Source organism: Pseudopipra pipra, chromosome 8 (genome assembly GCF_036250125.1).
Source record: "Pseudopipra pipra isolate bDixPip1 chromosome 8, bDixPip1.hap1, whole genome shotgun sequence".
Taxonomy (NCBI): Eukaryota; Metazoa; Chordata; class Aves; order Passeriformes; family Pipridae; genus Pseudopipra; species Pseudopipra pipra.
This window is the reverse complement of record NC_087556.1, coordinates 19,137,265-19,156,121: the sequence shown is the minus strand read 5'-3', so window position 1 is coordinate 19,156,121 and position 18,857 is coordinate 19,137,265. Positions and strand designations below refer to the sequence as shown.

Below are 18,857 nucleotides of genomic sequence, written 5' to 3'. Positions count from 1 at the left end.
GCTGGAGTGTATGACATCACTGCTGCTGCAATATATAAAGGGCCAGTTGGTTCCCCCACCCCCTTGGGGTGGTATTTGGCTGAAGCGTTGTGCCATGAGACACTACAGTGGCATTTTGGCAGCACCCTTGGGAGTTGCATAGCAGTTTAAAGTCAGTAGCACTGCACTACCCATGAGAATGGGAAGAGAAGGGAAAGGGAGGAAAGATTTTTTTTAATCTTTGTGAGCTGATTTTTTTTTATGTGGTGCTCTCTATATAGCATCCATCCACACTTCCAGCCCAAAACTTAGAGCCCTATGGTGACTGCTGGCTGAGGTTTATTCAGCAGTGTGCTCTACTCCCACACATGCTGCTGCTTTGGGTTTCCAGGGGCTCATCATGACAATGAATAGTTAATGCTTCTTACCATGGGAAATAGGAGAATCCCTAATGAATTGGTGACTTTTTTGCATAGGTGCACATTTGTTCATGGCACACACAGGAGTTCCTAATCAGATGAGAGGGCTGGATGGAAACAGGCCTGGTCAGCAGGCTGAGACAATGCTCCCAGTCGATGGCAGCTCCTCCTTAGCCTGAGTGGGGCTGGTTCAGTGAGATCTCCTGGATATTGCCAAAAAATCCTGCATGGCTCCAGTGATCAGCACATGAATGGCTATGGAGGATGGTGCTGTTGGTCAATGATCACAGCACTGATGTCTTCATTGTGCAGATAAGAAGGAAAACAGATAAGAAGGTGTCAGGGAATTAAGTGTCAGGTGTCAGGATGTGAGTCCCTACCAGAGACAAAGCCAGAAGGATGTCCAGGAGAACTAACGAAAAACCCTTGTGGTCTGGTGTAGAATACTTCAACATCCCTTGTGTGAGGCTGCTTGGACTGCCAGGGTGTGTGGGCTGGTTGTATTGGGCTGTATTGGAGAAAAATGCTCTCTGATCTGCCCTGATGCCTGGGCTGCTCCAGGCACACGACTTCTCTGAGCAGCCCTTGGGGCATATGGACCTGAGGGAGGATCACAACACCCTCAATGAGGACGGGAGCTGCCTGCCAAGAGAATCAGTGGTGCTCAAGCCACATTTCCCTGAACTATCAAGGCAACATCTGGATTGCCATGGCCATAAAATTAAAGCTATTAGCACAAGCCTCCGTTTCCCACATCCAAGATCACTTGCACCTATGCTTTGCAGTCATAAGGGGAAGCCAAAGTGAATTCTCCTGCTATTGACCTCAGCAATTCCAGCATCAGTTTTTTGATCATTGCACTGGAAAGCAAGATGAAGGAACCATTTGTCTTTATCAAACCAGTATGGTAGACTGGGTCCATTCCTCTCGAGGATTTGGTCTGGCAATTGTGTCTCGAACAGCTTGTTCTGGGCCAGAGAAGAGGAGAGACTGTTCTTGACTTTGGGCCAGCTTCTGTTCTCAGTTACACTGGTATAAATCTAGAGTCATTTTACTGACGTCAGCAGAATAACAGAACAGAATTGGTGACTGAATACATCTACTTCCTAAGCCAACACTGATGCACTATCCAGAAGCTGCATATGCAACTGTAACCACAGGAAAGTGAAATTCAACAGCTGTGAAGAGCCAAACCTCACCCCCATGAGGAATTCAGACCAACATGCAAAGGAAAGGGATGTGGAACCAATACCACGTTGCTGGGCCACCAAATCATGTCCTCTAGATAATTCTGATTTTCTAACCTGTATCGCTCATTGCTGACAATAGCAGTGCATTTGAGATAAAGTAATTTTCCTCTTTTCTGCAATATTTACTGGAATGCCTAGACCTAAGAGTGGTGTGGTCCCAAACATGGCATGGTCCCAGACATGCAATAGTCCCAGGCTGGACGAACAGAGCTGGCTGCCAATCTGTATTGCCATCCTGTGGACAATATCATCCTTTGGAAATGTGTTTGTGCATGTGTTAGGGGATGTTGTTCTCATTTAGATAGTTTCTGAAATTTTACATGGAATAAAGATTCTGAAGAGAAATTAAATTATAAATTTCAAAATTTCATTTAAAATTAAAAAAAATCTTTTCATTTTAGATTATTTCACTATTTTTACACTATGGACCATGAGAAATAACATGTAAATATACTATAATAGTTAAAATACTATGTTATTACTGTCCTTAAATCAGAAAGGGTGTATGCTACTTAACTTTAACTGAAACTTTTCATTTTATTTTCTATGTCAAACAATAGTCTGATGATAATGCAACAGCGTGATCTTGTTTTGAAATTTCCCTAAGTAAATATTTCAAATTATAAACCCCATAAATTTCCAATTATCTCTCTAGGGGAAATGTCATTAAAATGAATATGATTGTGATTTTATTTGTTTAATCAAACCACATTTTTTTTCTGAAGAAAAGAGCTGAAGTCTTTTTCTTCCAGTGAGCTCTACTGGAAGCTACAGTATCTGTTGCCATGGGAGTTGGAACCAGGGACTCATCAGTTCAAGGAAGGTCAGTGCAACCTGGTGGAAGTATGAACGCAAGGAGGGAGTGTACCTAGCTAACAACCATGTGTTATGTGTCCTGCTCTGTGTCCTTTCCCCAAAGGATGTGAATGTCTTCCAGCCCCAGCTGAAATGCTTACCTCTTCAGCTCAGACCACAAAGCTTCAAGCACTGGGAGATGAAGACCTCACGTGAAGAAAAATGGGAGGAATAGAGATTGCTTGCGACAGCTATGGAGAATCATGGCAAGTGTCTCTACCTTTCCCTTTCTGGTTCAATGGCAAGGACCCAACAGTTATTTCCAGCCGGTCTCCGGACTGCCTTTCCCAATGTCCTCCAAATGCCCCATCCTGCAAACAGGCCTGTTAAGTCTGGAAGAAGGAGATGTCTCTCAGAAAGAGTTGTACCTGGACTGAGGCTTTCTTGCAACTCCTGTTCACCCCTTCCATCACATGAGCCCTATTCACTGCCTTTGAAGAGCCAGTAACATGCAGACGTGACAGGGGAAGGCAAAGGCACAGAGCACATGACTAACACAGGCAAAGGGCAGGTGCAGCACTTGACAAACAGCACAAGTCCATGAGAAACACAAGGCAAAGGGACAGTGCTCCTCCCATGACCCAAAGTCAGCACAGACAAGTGACATTTAAGCAACTGAACCCAAACAGTGCACTTCTTGGCATTAAATGTCTGCCTGGAAAAGGCCACTGTCTGTAACTAGGTCAGTCACTATACACCAAGATATTTATACAGCTCCCCAGCAATATGGTACATGAACACCTCGTGGCTATTTATCTTTATAAACTCTCCTACTGCAAGGAGGATTTCTGTCTCATTTACAGATCAGCAGCTAAGGCCCAGCTTCAACTGACTGATTTTCTCAAGACCAAACAGGGCATCTGTGGCAGGGCATGGAACCAAATCTAAGTTTTCTGAATTGCACAAGAAGAGCTTAACTTTTGTCTGTCAAGGTAAAAATATTCCTTCCCACTGCCTTTCATAAGTGATAGTACTTTAGTCTCTGCAAAAAAACCCCCACCTTCAACTGAGTAGAGTGCTGTAGCTTGACATTGTATTGTACAGTGAAATCCGTCCAGATTTGCAGGTGACTAACTGCAAAGATATCTGCTTTGCCTCAGGTGCTTGATACCTATATCTTGTTGAGATCATTAAAACTCAAACCTTCCTCACTAGTTCATGGTGACAACTGACTTTGCAAGGGAACAGCCCCCTCGCTGAGCACTGGCAGGATTTTGGCTGATGAGACAAGTATTCATCTCCTTCCATTCAGTCTCAAGAAAGGCTTAGATGATGAAATCTGAGTTTTCACTTCCTGAATGGGAGAGAGACTTTCCCACAGGAGAGGGAAAGTTGTAGAGTACCACAGGATTGTAATGGCTTGAGATGGGAGATGACAGAGGGGGAAGGGAAATAAAATACATGGGCAAGAAAACAAATGTAATGGTTTGAGTGCCTTGTAATCAGGAGCACGCCACACAGTCCCAGCCCCTGTCATGGGAAAATTGTAATGATACCAGCAAGTATGTAAGACACAAGAGGGAAGCAGGTGCATTCTCCTCTGTGACCTACCCAAGGAAATTTGCAGCTAGCAACCAGCCATGCCTCACTTTTCTTTCCAGACTTGGGAATCTGAAACCATCCCCCACTTACACTGCCCTCTCCTCGTCCGCCCCAACACACCAATACCATCTGCACTGTCAAGTTTACACTCAAGCTTACATTTAAGCTTCTTGACAAGAAGAGTCTGACCCACACCCACTCATACAGGATAGAGTCTCAGGAAATAACAGGCTTGCAGAAAACAAGTATTACTCTTTTACCGGTAGTCTCGCTCCTTTCCTTTATAACTTCTGGATACTTTCAAGGTTTGGACAAAGATTTTGTAGATCTGTTTTCTATAAAGAAAAAAATTCAAGCCACTTTTACATGCTAGGTTCATAATTGTTCCAAGTTCTAAGTAGTCTTCTCACCCACTGAATTCCACAGAATTTAGGGACAGGCAATATCCTGAAATACCTGTATTATGTTACCAAAGACAAATAGGTATGTGTACCAGAAGTAAGGGAGAAGGTGGAGGCTTTGGTTTTCAAAATTTTCTGGCTCAGGCTGCAGGAATAGAGCTATTTCTTGCTTACATCTTGCTACAGCTTTCAAATGCAGTCCAAAGAACTCTCTTCTTGGGAGTGTGGGTAGGAGGGTAATACACACATACATGCCAGAGCATATGACTCAAGCACATAACCATCCTTTCACATAACATTTCTCCTCTGATGACAAAGCACTTCCCATTTGTGATTATAGCAGAGCCATTCAAGTCGAAGGACAAAAGCTGTGGCTTGCCTTTTGCTTGCTGTATGGAAGATGGCCACGGGACAGCTACACAACTATGGGAGGACTCTGAGAGGGACAGCAGGGGAGAGCCCACTCACCCTTGCCCCCACATATCTCTGGAGGCCATACTACTTCCCTCTTTTTGTGGAGCAAAGCCAGAAGAAAAATCTCACCCTGAGCAAGATGGAAGCTCCTTCTAGTTCCCTCTTCACTGTGTACAGGAGTTGTTTTGATTTTGCCCTGGGTAATGCAGACTCCCTCTTCCTATTCAGAGATTGATTAATTGTTATGATTAAATAGTGTGTCCCCAAGGCAATTCCTCATTCTTTCACAGTTAATGAGCATGCTATGGTGTTTCTTGCAATTATTCTGTAAAGGATATATGCAAAAGACTGAAAGGAAAACATCAGGAGTTTTAATCAGAATCCACACTTTTTCCCAAAGAGATACGCTGATGACTTTGGCTGAGTCATTCCCTCAGCAACTTCAATGATGCTGTCATCACAGTGCTTCTCCAGACCACCCAGACGCTCTGAAGAAGTTTGCAGGCAGACAATAGCATCACCATCAGGCTATCACCAGCTACTTCTTCCCCAGCCCTTCTCCTCAGTTCTCCCACATAACCAAAGTGGCAATTCTAGCTACTCGTCTATGGCTTCATTCAGTTCACAAGCATGGGCAAAGAATAATTTCTCAGTTTTGGAGAAACAGACCGAGTCCTAATGTCACTACTTCAAAGTAGATCAGTCAAAACAAAGAGTCTCAGTGAACAACAACATCATGATAAGTAATGCTGCCCCACTGCCTCAGCACAAACCCTGGATGCAGCTTGCAGGGGTCAGTTCCCTCTGAGTATGTTTTTTCTTCTGCGCCAGCATCCAGTTTCTGCACAACAGAGCCCTGTGCTTTGAAAACATGCAAAGGATGGGGAGAGGGACACATATGAACTAAGTATCAACAGAACAGAGAACAAAAGCCATCAGAAGCATGCGAAATTGTATGTGGGTCTATAATGAAGCTGACAGGCAGGCCAAGCTGGCCTTAAGGTATGAGAGCTTATGTCTGATCCAAGTAAAGATGATATAGGCCCATCTGAGACTGTGGACCTGCAGAAGCTGCAAACTGCTGGACACTACTCTTTGCTGACTTTGCATGTTAAGATGTAGCCAAATATTTACCACATACATGTCTTTTAGAGATTCTTCAAAAAATTGCAGAGATTTTCATATCTATCTTTTCCAAGTGGAAAGTATGAATTAGGTAGCCTTTGTGTACCTGACTGTCATAGTCCTATGATAGTCCCCCAAACACCCTTTGGCATATAAGTATATAAGTGGCATATAAGCGTATAAGTAACAGGGAAAGCATCCTTGAAATTAATGGGATGTAGCTATGTGAGAGGCTGAAAATAAAGATGCATCCCTATTTGACCTGCTTGGCTCATAAAAAGATTGGTCTGACTGTTACCAGATGATTTAGATTAATCATTACTAGCTACTGCCTTCTTGTATATTGTTATTTGCAAGCACAGGAGATGGATGATAAAGAAACCTAGGACTGTAATTAAATATCTGCTTTTTATTCCTGTCCAAAGAGGATCATTTGGCAGGGAAACCCAAGGGAGAGGAAACCTTACTTCTGTGTAAGGGTTGTCCTCTTACGGCTTCAATGCTCCTCAGTTTCTCTGAGGCTGGTAAAGGACAGGGGTCTTGGTGGCAGTCTCTCCCACCACACACACTTGAGAGCCATAAAAACCTGGCAAGCACCAAGACAGTCACAAAACAGCAAGCTTGACATGCACACACAAATATACATACATACATACATATATACATATATATATATACACACACAGATAACTTTAGATATATATGTGTAAGCAATCACTGACCCGTCCAAAAACATATGCAGGCTTGATTGAAGAGGATCAACCTTTTCTCAAGGGTAAAGTTTCCCTACCAGTGCACACATGCAGCTCCCACTTTGGTCGTTTTCCCCACACACCTGTCAGCTGGCTCACAGACACATGATCCCAAAATGTGACACTACCTCAAGCAATGCACACTACCTCTAAAAGCAATGAACTCACCCATTTGCTTATAGTAGACAAAGCTCTGTGTGACCTGGCACTCTGGCTGCAGGAAAGTCAGCACAGTGAAGCCTGCAGCTAAAAACCATTTGCAGATTTTGCCTCTGCCAGCAACTTTCCCTGTCTGTAAACTCAGCTGGACTAAAGAACAGAAAGACTGATATGGATGAGTGGTATTTTCTCCCAACATGGTTCACAGGGTTAGTTGGCTTTTTCCCTGGTCTTGGAGGGATATGGATATTTTGCACAGGCCTAGTAATGCAAGTACAAGCAAGACAAGCATTTCAGAGAAGCAGGTAGGAATAAGGGGCTACAGAGCAAAATTTCTGTGTGCTTTTGGTTTGCAGTGCTGGGGTGCAATCACACCTGCATACCTCCACCCAACTGTGGTTTCGAGTTCACCAGAGAGGCCCTGTTACAACTGTTTTGGTAACTAAGTTGATAATATGTATATAAATACCTTTCTAGTGACAAGTGTGGAAGGATGGAGAAACATAGTTGGTTTGGGGCTCCAATGTACTGGGAATCTTTTACTTGTTAGGATTTGTCACAGACCTCATCCTTCAAGCATTTAACTGAGGGCATTTGCTTTTCACACAGGCAGTTCCTCAAAGAAGTGAAGGTAGAGAGCCATAGCCTTTGATCCTGTCCAGAAAGCTTATTTGTCCTTATCTCTTCTCACTTTTCCTTCTCCCCAGCCTCTGTCCCAGCAATGTCAGAGGACCACTGAGGAGCCCTATAGCTGGTACTGTACGAAGTCAGTGTGAACCAATCACTTCGGTCTTTTGCTGCAAAACTTTTCCTTACTCAGATTTAATCACATTGCCTGTTCACAGGCCATTTAAAAAAGCATAACCAGTTCGTCTTCTTGAGCTCAATTTTAATTATTTCTGCTTTTATTTTGCTTCTCAGTTCTGCAGCTAGGCTAATAAAATCCAGTTCCTTGGGATAGCAGATTAAGTTCTGCAACAACTGGAGGCAGAAAAGCTTATGCCATTTAAGAAATTTTCCAGCGATTAAAATTGGATACAAGTCATAGTCACAGTCATTTATAGTGGCCTCTTAGCACTGACTAAGTATTTGAATTATTTTACTTTTTCAGATTCTGTAGTATACTAACTGCTTTCTATAAAATATTTAAATTATTTTATTCCTATTTATTCCAAAAAAGAAAACAAAAATGCCTCAGACCCCTATACAAATCACAAAAGTTTTTAAAAGTAGTTTATCTGTAGGCAGTAATCATCTGGAAAATACAATCAATGTATTTGCTTAAAGTTACTTACAGAACAATGCACCAGACAATTAAATGGAGCTTCATAGCAATTTAGTGGTCTTTTAAGAAGATCATGCCCCTTTATAAAATAATTATATGTCATAAACAGTAATCACTGCATACAAATCTTTCCACACACAAACTTTCAGAGACAATTCTGCATTTCTCAGAGCAGAAAAAAGCCGGACAAAACAAAAGGACTTTCCAACTCTAATCACTAAAGAAAATATTTAAATGCTGTTTGATTTCTCTTACCTGATCAATCACACAACTGATCCTTGAGTGCACACACATTCACATGCTCAGAAACCACCATTCCTTAACAATTTCCTTGTTTTAAAAACATCCATATGCTTCTCTCTTACCTTCTGTGCTCCAGCTTCCTGATAGGGATAGCGCAGGGCTGCACTTTCTTCCCTTAAGTCAAAGCCCCAGCAAGTTTTACAGCAACCTGCTTACTATTAGTACTTCCCATTATTTATGTGTGTCAGACTCTTCTTCTGAACATGGTTATCTTAATAAAAATGATGACTGAAAAATAAATAAAACAGCAAAAGTGGAGGAGCTAACCCTTGGGCCCTCGCAGACCTGCCCAGCCAGGTGAAGTGAAATGAGCAAGGAATCCGAAGTTAGTAAAATGTATTTAAATAGTTATCAGGCAAGGGGAAACCAAACGGAGATCATGGTGGGGAAGAGGCAAACATACGTATTGGAATAACCATGCGGTGTCAAGTAACAGACAGATGAAACAAACAGTCATCAGCTATTTTTACACTCAGATTCGCCACTGGTAATGCTTCAGAGATAACTAATACAGAAAGCAGTGCTGTGCAATTGGCTCACTACTGCCAATGAATCAAACCTCAGAGCACTGCATTTTTGTGTCTACAGGTGTGAGTCAAAGTGTTTATTAAGGTCACCACTAAAAATACTGTGTAAGTCTGCACACAAGCAACACATTACTGTCTTATGGGTGCTTTTTCATAAATAGCTCATTTCATCATCAAGGCTGGACAAATGTAGCCAGTGTTCTTGGAGTAAGAACCCCATTCCACAGTCCTTCCAAAGCAAACAAGATCAGCCATCCTCCTGGGAGATACATGCTGGCATTGGGTTTCATTTGGCACACTGCAATAGGATGTTGAATAATAGGGGAAATATGCCATGAAGTCAACAAGCTAAGTTTTTGTACTGCAGATCTAAACAATGGATTGCACCCTGGGCCACACTGGTGCATACAGCTCCTTACTGAAGTCATGGGACTCTACTGAGGCTCAGCATCACATTGGACTTGAACCACAGCCTGCAGCAAAATAAGAAGCAGGATCTCCTGTGATTACAGCCCAACTCCTCCTTCCATGACAGAGCAGGACTCCACATGAGCCCAGTGTCATTTGCATTTTAAAAAGGGCTGCTAATTACATTGCTACAGCAGGAACTACACAGTTCCAACAGTTTCCCATGTCCTCCACCTGTAAGAGTGCTTATGCACAAAGGTCTGGTGTATCATGAATCATGGCACCTATGAACTCAGACATTGGAGAGAACAGGTGCATACTGAAAAAAAATGAGTTTGGGATTAAAACAGACAGTGGAAAAGTAGTTTTCAAGCCCCCACTACCACTGATGTAGGCAAAACTGTCTGTATATGTGCCTGTCTCTCCCACACATTTCTAAAGAGGAGTGGAATGTATTTCTGGAATACTTGTGCTAAAAATAAACCCATCCTTGCTGTCTATGAAGTGAGGCAGGTATAGCCCTGCTTTCTATAAGCTCATGAACTTGTGAACTGATTAGAGGCTGAATCACAACTAGAAAGACCCCTATGGAAATTGTAACTGCTAGTGCAGGAAGGGTGGTTGATTGTTTGGTAAATCTAAAACAGGCCTCTCACATGAAAGCAGCTGGGGTTAACACCATTCATCATGATGAATGTGCTTCACAGACTGCAGCTTTGAAAGGACTCAAATCTTGGGATAGCCTTACTCAAATATGGTGATAATAAAGATATATACTTGCAAATTCAGTGCTCAGATGAGACTCTGGGATCAGATGGCCTGTCATTAAAATAAAACCACTTCTGGGGAAAATTACTGAATAATGCACAGCAAACATGACCCAGCGGAACTTAGATGTTGTTATCCTGCTCCCAGAAAATTTACAAAGCAAAAATTCCTGCTGCTTCCATTCAGTGAGTGTAGAGCAACAACAGATCACACTGAACTTTCGTAGACAGCAATTTAGACTGAAATTTTAAATCTATATGAAAAGAGTATGCAAATTCCACAAATACATCAATGGAAAATGTATGTATGTATAATGAATGTATCTTTCACACATACACACACACTTGAAACTTTGTATGCTTGGCAATGCTGAGAATACAGACATGTAAGCCTTATGCAAGAGGAGTAGCTTTCAGCTTTTTCTGACTTGTCTCCCATCCCTGAACACTTTCTCCAGGGAAATAAATGGAGCTCTGCCCTACTGAAAGAGACATTTTTTTTCCTTTGTTACCTTAGCTGCAAATCCCAGAGCAGCACTATGCAGACCCCGAGGGGTCAATGCACGAATCACATGTGAAAAGTTGCTGGTATATGGAAAGCAAAAAGTGGAACTGATTATAAACAGAAATGAAAACATCACCCTGGATTAGGAAAATGCAAACACCAAACTGTTTTGGTTGCAGAAAGTAAATGTTTATAATTCTCACGGCACTAACAAGCACAGGGTCTATTTAGAAACCCATGAGAGCAATAGGACTATATTGAGTTCTCAGTTGTTTGCTTACAGCACTTTTTGTCCAGCCGAAGAATGCAGGTTCAATTCTTACCTAGCAGCTACAGATTGAATGTTTTGTTGATTATTATCACAGTGAGTGGAATAACTTGATCTCTGGGCACTGGACAGATAGATGAGTGTAGAACATTAGCTGGACAGAGCAGCCTCAGGGTCATATCAGCCAAACAAAGGCAGTGAAGCAAGGAAGTATTGCTTATAGGCATTTTCTCTCACAAAGGGGAACAAGATCAAGGCTGCATTTTCTGCTCAGCACCTCCTGTTAGCCAACACAGGCTGTTTTGCACCTGATATTAGAGGAAATGACAGGTAGATCTCTGCCATATTTCTCCTCTCTCTCTGCATCCTCTTCTGGGCCCAGCCCCTTACACATCCTGGTTTGAACCAACTTCTGTCCTGACAAACCCAGCTGAGATGTAGGTGAAGAAAGAAAGGTCCCCAGTACCTGAGAACCATTAGCAGTCCTACAGGCTCTTCCCTTGGGGCCATTTCTCCACCTTACTGGAAGGGCTACTTATCCACCCTTTGTGCAGAATATGTGCAACGAGACCAGGGCAGGACTCATCCACAACCTCTCTCCAGGGCTACTCCTTAGGGTTCAAACTTCATCAGTAGCTGGAGTTTGTCAGTCCCAGGGACTCCTAGAGCTCTGACAAGGAGAGAAGTTTTTTCAGCCCTTAGAGTTTTTTCTATTTGTCCTTACTGAAGCTTTGAATGAAGCCTAGCAAAGTAAAAAGTCTCTGTAAAAGGAAGCTCTGGAATAAATTTCAGAATAGTTCAAGAAAAAGAAATATTTCCTTAATTTAATCTTTCATAATAATTTTATAATATGGTGTTTAATATAATACAATATCAAAATTATTTTCATCCTGCCCTCAGAAAGAGTAAAAGATATTATTTCTTAAAAAGAATTGCTATGTTTCTTCTCTGAAATCAGATTTCTTATGAAACCAACCAACTTTGCTACATTTCAGCTTTGTTTGCATTATGATCACTGGCAGACATTGGTTCCACCAACTTTTTGTCCATTTGTGAATAAGACATTAAAATCAATTTTAAAAGAATTTCTAATCTCCTGATCTCCTCTCCCTGCTGCTGTGCCATCAATAGCACCCAGACTCAGCTGACTCAGAAATGACTTGTCTGGATTCCAGCTCTGAACACTCATCCTGAAACTGTGGGAGGTGTCTGGCCATTGCACCAGAACAGAATATAGATTAGAAGGACCCTAAAAACACAGCCTCAGTGACAGTTTTGGCAAGGATGTCAGTCACAAACTCATCCTACTTATTTCCCCCATATTTAAACTGACTCTTCAGTCAGGAGCAGTTATGCTTTTGCCAGTAACACAGCTATCCCACATACTGTGATCACATCTGCAGAACCCCAAAAATATGCTTTTGTATAATTGCTTCACTATTAAACACTCTACAAAGAGTGGAAGACAGATGTGGCAGAAAAGAAACTTACTACAGGAGATGTAAAATGCCAGAAGAGGACTAAATTATTCTACAATAAGTGATTAATCCTGCATAGCAATGTTCTACCTGAGCCCATTTTTCAAAGAGATTGCACTAAGATAGCCAAAAACATGTTAGGTACCTCTGCCATCTGAGACCTGATTTACCTTGGAAATCTTTCCCTTCTCATCAGGAATTGTCAGCAGAAACTGATAGCACTTTGCCATTTGCAGAAAAGGTTCAGCCTGTCCCAGGACACTCAATGAACCACTCTTTCAACTAAAGGTTAAGAAATGAGCCCACTTGTGACATATCAGATGAGGCAAAAAAAACCTGTAAGTAGTCTGAGTGATCTAAAAATTAGTTCCCATTATTATGTTGAAGCCAGCAGCATTTAGAGAGGTTAGGACAGATGCATTAGGTAATTTATAAACATAGCTGTAATCCATCTAGTTTAAGGAGAGGTTGGAAGAATGTGGAGTTACTGGCCTAGCGTAAATATTTCCAATTTACGAATCACAAAGCGAAAACTGGAGACCACAGGCTAATTAAAATAGCTGGAAAACCACGATGGGAAGCATAAGGTGCTATTTTTAGGGGGATCGTATGAGAGCACAGGCAGCCAGAAGTCTAGTCAATCCAGAGGTGTCACATGGCTTTTCTCAGAGGCCTTTGCACTCTATCACCCCACTACAGACAAGGTGAACCAGACAGTATGATTTTTGTTCCTGCCCCCCACGTCCCCATCCAGATTTCATACAGTATTTTACATTTCACACAACACACTGGATGATTTTCCATGGACGTTTCCACAGAACCACTGTCCCTATCATGTGCCAGGTTCCTTCACAACTGAGAGATAGGGTTTGAGCAGTCTGTGCAGGATTGACTCCCTCCAGGTGCTGGAAAACACCAGTGTTTTACAAGAGGAAGTTGTGGTACGCTGCATTAGAAGAGGAAGTTGTGTTATGCTGCAGTACAGCTGGTACTGCAGAGGTAGCTGCGGTTCAAACGTGTGCTTATCTCTGGGTGAGGAGAGGTAAAGAGAGAAATAAAACATTACAACTTGTTATAAGCCAATGGGTTTGCCTGAATTACATGAGTTTTCATTTTGTGGTTTGTAGAATACACTTGCTGTGGGCCAAGAAGAGGAAAGAGTGAAGCACAGCAGAAGAAAATATGATAATTTTATTCCTCGGCAGTCGATGAAGTTTCAAAACATACCTGCATTATCTCAAAACTCAGAGTTCTGCAAATGTGTTCAGAAGATACAGGGGGGCAAAATGTTTTCCTGCATGGTTTTGTACTGGAGCACCAGTGGGCAGTGAGGGGAGGCCAGTTTGGTTTCAGAGAAAGATTTCAGCCCAGATGTGAATCAGACAGGGAAGAAATTTAAATTTGCATTTCCTCCTTCTCAAACCAACTTTATTTCTAGCTCAGAAGCCTTCTCAGGAAAGGATTGCTGGAAACCATGAAGGTTTTGAAAAATATTTCAGTTTTGTGTGTCTTGGCAGAAAAACAGCTACCATGAGTATTCAAGCCATAGCAAACACAATTGCCTAACCTGCTTCCAGTCCACCAGCAGATCAGAGCACACCCATTAACTGCAAGAAGCAACGTAGCTATTTGCCTTTTGCACATTCCAGTAATCCAAGTAATTATAATACCGTCTTTCTAAAGAGATATGACTTTGTCATATTTAAGAAAAGTAAGCAATCTAAAACTGGCATTCAGTAAACCAGAAAGCACTAGAGAGGGAACTAGAGTTTATGCCCAGCCTTTCAGAAAAAGCCAATGTGTAATTGTTCAAGGTTTTGCTGAATGTCAGGAATGGAAGATTAACAAGCAGTGAGATTATCAGTGTTAGCGGGAGGAATTCGCGCAAACACAGGAAGGCCAAGAGCAGCTAAAAACCTGGTCTGAAAGATAGCAAATGTGCTTCTCTGCAGTACAGTGCTAAATAATGACTGTGAAGAAAGGAACCAAATGAGGAACAGAAAGCAACTGCTGCAGAAAAGTGAGGAAACAGAAATAGGGCAATCAGAAACAGAACTCGGTTGTGCTGCTTCGCTGCAGGAATCAGTCCCAGCTCCCCCACGTGCAGTACACCCGGGCTGGCTGACACACACGGACCTGGGCAAAACATCCTTGGCAAAATCTGGCTAGAGAATTGGTGGACTGGGCAACTAGGGATGGATTTTCATACTTTCCCTGTAGCTGCACTTAGAAAGTAGGGTCAGTGAGATATGTGAGGTAGATAGGAAGACAGCATCAGAGAGCCCCTAGGAATCCCGTAGGCCTAAAAACTATGTCACATCCCCTTAATGAGGATTAACCAGATGAGTCCCAAGTAATCAGAGATTACTCTTAGCAGTAAAGTGATTTGTGGGACTGAAGGTCACGGTACCAAATGTACTAAAGTGGCTGGTATCAATAAACTGACAAATGCAAACAAAGGAATTCTTTAATCTCATTCCATTAAGGAAAAGGCATGTGGTTTGAATTATGATCATTTAAACCACTGCCTTCAGGCACTTTTTGAAGGTTTGTAGTCTGCTAAACTCATTAGAAAATTCATACTGTCAAATATTTGAAGAAAAATATAATAATAATAATTTATTAATTATTATTAATTAATAAAGAGGGAATAAAGAGATAACTATTGTCTTTTCAAAAAAGCCACAACTGACTTCCTTTAAACTTTACAAAGGCATTTTAGGGAAAAAAACCAAACACAAACCAATAATAAAATTATTACTGATGAAAATTCTAATGTTCCAAACATGTACGTGATTAATTATCTTCCTGCAGAGATTAGGGACTCTTAGGAATAAAACTAAACAAATTTGCAAAATCAAGACTTTAAGCAGATCCATAATGGCAGTCATACAGATATCCTGCTTGATTTCAGAAGTGTTTACACACAATACAGAGCACAGGGTGAAGCATTTAAGCACTGTAAGCTCAAAGTGCATTTCATTGCAATCTTTTAGTCAGTGTCAGAAAGTATTGCTGTTTCCAAACACAGCAGTAATTCCCACTTCCAAAGTGTATCTGAAATCCATTAAGAAAATGACTGTGTATGCAGGCAGGCCCAAACTAAGAGGCAAGGTTTGATGTATAGACTGGCAACACTTTCAACAGCATCCATGTCATTTAGGATCACAAGTCCCACTGATTTAAGTATTTCAACTCTGTTGAAGGACAGTAGCCTCTCAGATATTTCAAAGTGGCACATGAAAGCTGGATATTTTGGAAATCGATGTTTTGTGTAGAAGCAGCCTGGCTGATGCAGCTGTGCTAGCTCCAGTCAACAGAAGCCCTTCCACAGACACGACTGGGAGCTGGAACATTCTCTGCTTGCTTATTGTTTCAAAGACAGAATTTGTGATGTCCTCACAAGAGGGATGCTAATGAGACCTTGGAACAGGTGGTGTAAATAGAAATGCATAAAATTCAAACATTTAAACAAGAATATTTTTACACTGTTCAACATTAGATATGTTAATGAATGGTTGATTCCAGTATCCTATTCACATTTTCCTTTGTACCTTTCCCAACTTTACCATTTATTTTAGCATTAATGTAAAAAATTATAGTCAGCAAATTTCATAGTTCCTTAAAAAATCATTTGCAGCCTCATAGCTTCCACAAAATACTTCAGATATAATCACACAGTCCTTATATTTACTATTTGAGCTACATTAGTTCGTGAAGTCCATGAGATGTTGCTAACAGTCATTCAGTATGTTAGGGGTTTCCACTGTGTCCAGTACTAAAATGAGCAAATACCTACTCTTGCAGTTAGAGATGATGATTTGTAAATCCAGGCCCATGTACACATGGTCCTTTTGCTTAAGACAAAAAAACCCAACCACTGCCCATTTGAATAAAATCACCCTACAAAACATATAGAGATTCATATCAAATACTTCTATCGGAAGTCTTTCCAGATCTCACCTTTAAACACCTACAACACGCTTTGTAGACATGTTGTTAGCTCTAGAGCAACTGAACTATATGCTCAAGTTACACTGGGAACCTACAGAAAAGCTAGCTTTCTCCTCTTCTGGCATTATGGACTATTCATCAGCTTATGCTGAGTCCTAAATGGGAAAACCTCCAAGGCAGGATTTTTAGTAGCACATTCTGCCTTCTGCAAATTACTGTAGTATGATCATAATGCCTTTGTGCTTTCGTCTAACTGTTGGTAGTATTTTAAAAGTGCCTATTGCTCTTTAGTCTAGAGCTGATAAACAAAACAATAATAATTAATAACTTTTGCAATTATCTCCTGCCAAATGAAATCTCATTTTCAGCTTCAAGTGGATACATTCATATGTCTTAAGTTGTTGTCTAGGGTTTCTATGCACTAACTGTTGGTATGTTCCATCCCAAAGGTGGCTCTTTGGGAAACTTTGATGCTCTATAAATAGAAGATATTTATTACTATTGGGGGGGGGCACAGGAATGCAACAATTCACCCTCAAGGGACAGAGACACTTAAGAATGCTTGCTTCAGTACTGGATGCATGAATAGTTCATAATCAGTGATGTGAGAGAGAGAAATGCTCTAGTACAAAATATTCTGTATGAGCAAGAAAGTGAGATCCAGTGGACAAAATCCATCACACCCAGTGCTGGCCTTTTACAAGTTTAAACTGGCCATCTCAGCTCCCTTTCTCATCCATGGAGGTTAGCAGACAACTCTGGGAGGTCTGAAATGCCCTTCTTCCTGCAAGGAAGAGTCACAGTCTCAGGACACAGTCCTTCTGGCAGACAAGAGAGGAAGTCTTCCTGAGCAGCTTAGCCTGGGCATCGAGAGCTGAGACAGCTGAAGAGAGGTGGCAGGACTCTGGTCTCAGAAAGGGGACAGAAACCCAGCAATGACAGAGATGCAAGAGCAAGGAAATACAAATACAATGCACAAAACAGGAAATTTAAAGGGAGTAGAGATACTGAGAAAGTACTAAAAAGTCAAGAAAAGTATAAAGGGAAAACTAGGAGCAGTACGACAACCAAAGTAATAATTTTTCTTCTAAAATTTGCAGGTCTGTTCCTGTATTCTCCTTGTTAATTTTCCAGCAGGAAATATGAACAGATTAGGATTTCATAGGATCAGATCAAAGGCAGTTAAACATATGAAGCAATCTCCCCTAAGTCACTTCATTCCAACCTTCCAAAGCAAGCCACGCTGAGCTGTCACCCAGCTGGAGAAGCCCTGTGCAGAGCGTTGTCCAGTGCTGGGTACACACTACAACCTGACATGCCTTTGACCTAAGATTTCAGACCTCAGTGTCATTCCTGACTGCTGCAACACAGCAGAATTTCAGAGCTAGGCTGGAAAGAGGGAGAGAGACGGTGGACTCTTAAACCTCTGGCAAATTCGAGCAAGACAGGGTGCCATACCTCACCAGCAACAAGCTCATATAAGCAAAAGGTGTTATATTTCATTTCAAAATCAGTGAGGAAACAGCGTTTCACCCAGAAAGTTGTACTAAAGAGATACATACCCAGTTGTCTCCATAGGGAAAATCTGCCCGAACCGATGCCCTCCTTCCCCTGCCGTGGGCAGGAGACTGTGAGACAGCCGGGCCAGAGTGTCTGGAGGGAGCAGAGGGTGCTGAGTGGTGTTGGCAACGATGCCCCAGGGCTGACACCGAACCCCCCTCCGCTTGCCCCAGGGCCTGCCAGAGCTGCGTGTGCTGCAGCACGACCTCACAGCTCCCCCTAACACCATCAGGTGCCTAAAGGGCCTTTCAGGCAGAGCCCATGCTGCTGACAGGAGTGACAAGCAAACACTGCCTTCACCTAAAAAGACAGGTGCTGTTTTCCAACTAAATGAGTATTGAAGTCTGTTTCCTTTCACTGGTCATTTGACAGCCCGGGAAAAAGTGCATGTCCTCAGCTCTTTGTGTGCTGAGCACAAGGATTGGGGGATGGAGGAGAGGGTGGCCCCACTACAGCAGCTCTCTGCCTGGAAGCAGCAAGGGGAATGAGTAGTTACAGTTCAACTCTCTTTCAGCAAGTGAAAAATTCACCTCTACCTCATTCTTCTCCAGAAGTCCAACAAAGGGCTAAGGTGATGTAACCTGCTGGCCAAAGACAACACCAACCAAACTCTCCCTTGTTTGGGTCAGGGAGCTCAGGTATGAAGTGAAAGGTCACACAACAGCACTGGAGCTGATGGTCTGACCAGCAAGGCCCAAAAAGAGGATGGAAAAGCAGTAGCCATGAGAAGTGGACATTAGCCATTTGTCTTCTGAGAAATGCTGCTAGTTAGAAGATCTTTGATTAATGCTACTAAAGACATGAATCTCTGCCCACCCAGAGCCAGATATCTGTTGCCTAGTAAAAATGCCAGGATGGAAACTATTTATGCAGACTCTATCAAAGAGTCAAATTTTTTTGAGCCCT

At 42.0% G+C, this 18,857-nt stretch overlaps 1 protein-coding gene across 9 annotated transcripts in view; it reads right to left on the bottom strand.

Moving 5' to 3' along the window:
- Positions 1–18,055, bottom strand: part of C8H10orf71 (chromosome 8 C10orf71 homolog) — a 31,049-nt gene extending 12,994 nt beyond the window's left edge. For 3 of the 9 annotated variants that reach the window (XM_064662803.1, XM_064662797.1, XM_064662804.1), the window contains exons 1-2: positions 8,547–8,880; positions 2,605–2,835 (exon numbers count right to left, since the gene is read on the bottom strand). The gene's annotated coding sequence lies outside the window, so the exon portion shown is untranslated. Of the gene's footprint in view, positions 1–2,604; positions 2,836–4,989; positions 5,081–6,707; positions 6,808–8,546; positions 8,881–17,953 lie in introns of those variants that run through there. The other 6 variants (XM_064662798.1, XM_064662799.1, XM_064662800.1 and 3 more) reach the window with 6 other exon arrangements.
- Between the last annotated feature and the right edge of the window lie 802 nt (positions 18,056–18,857).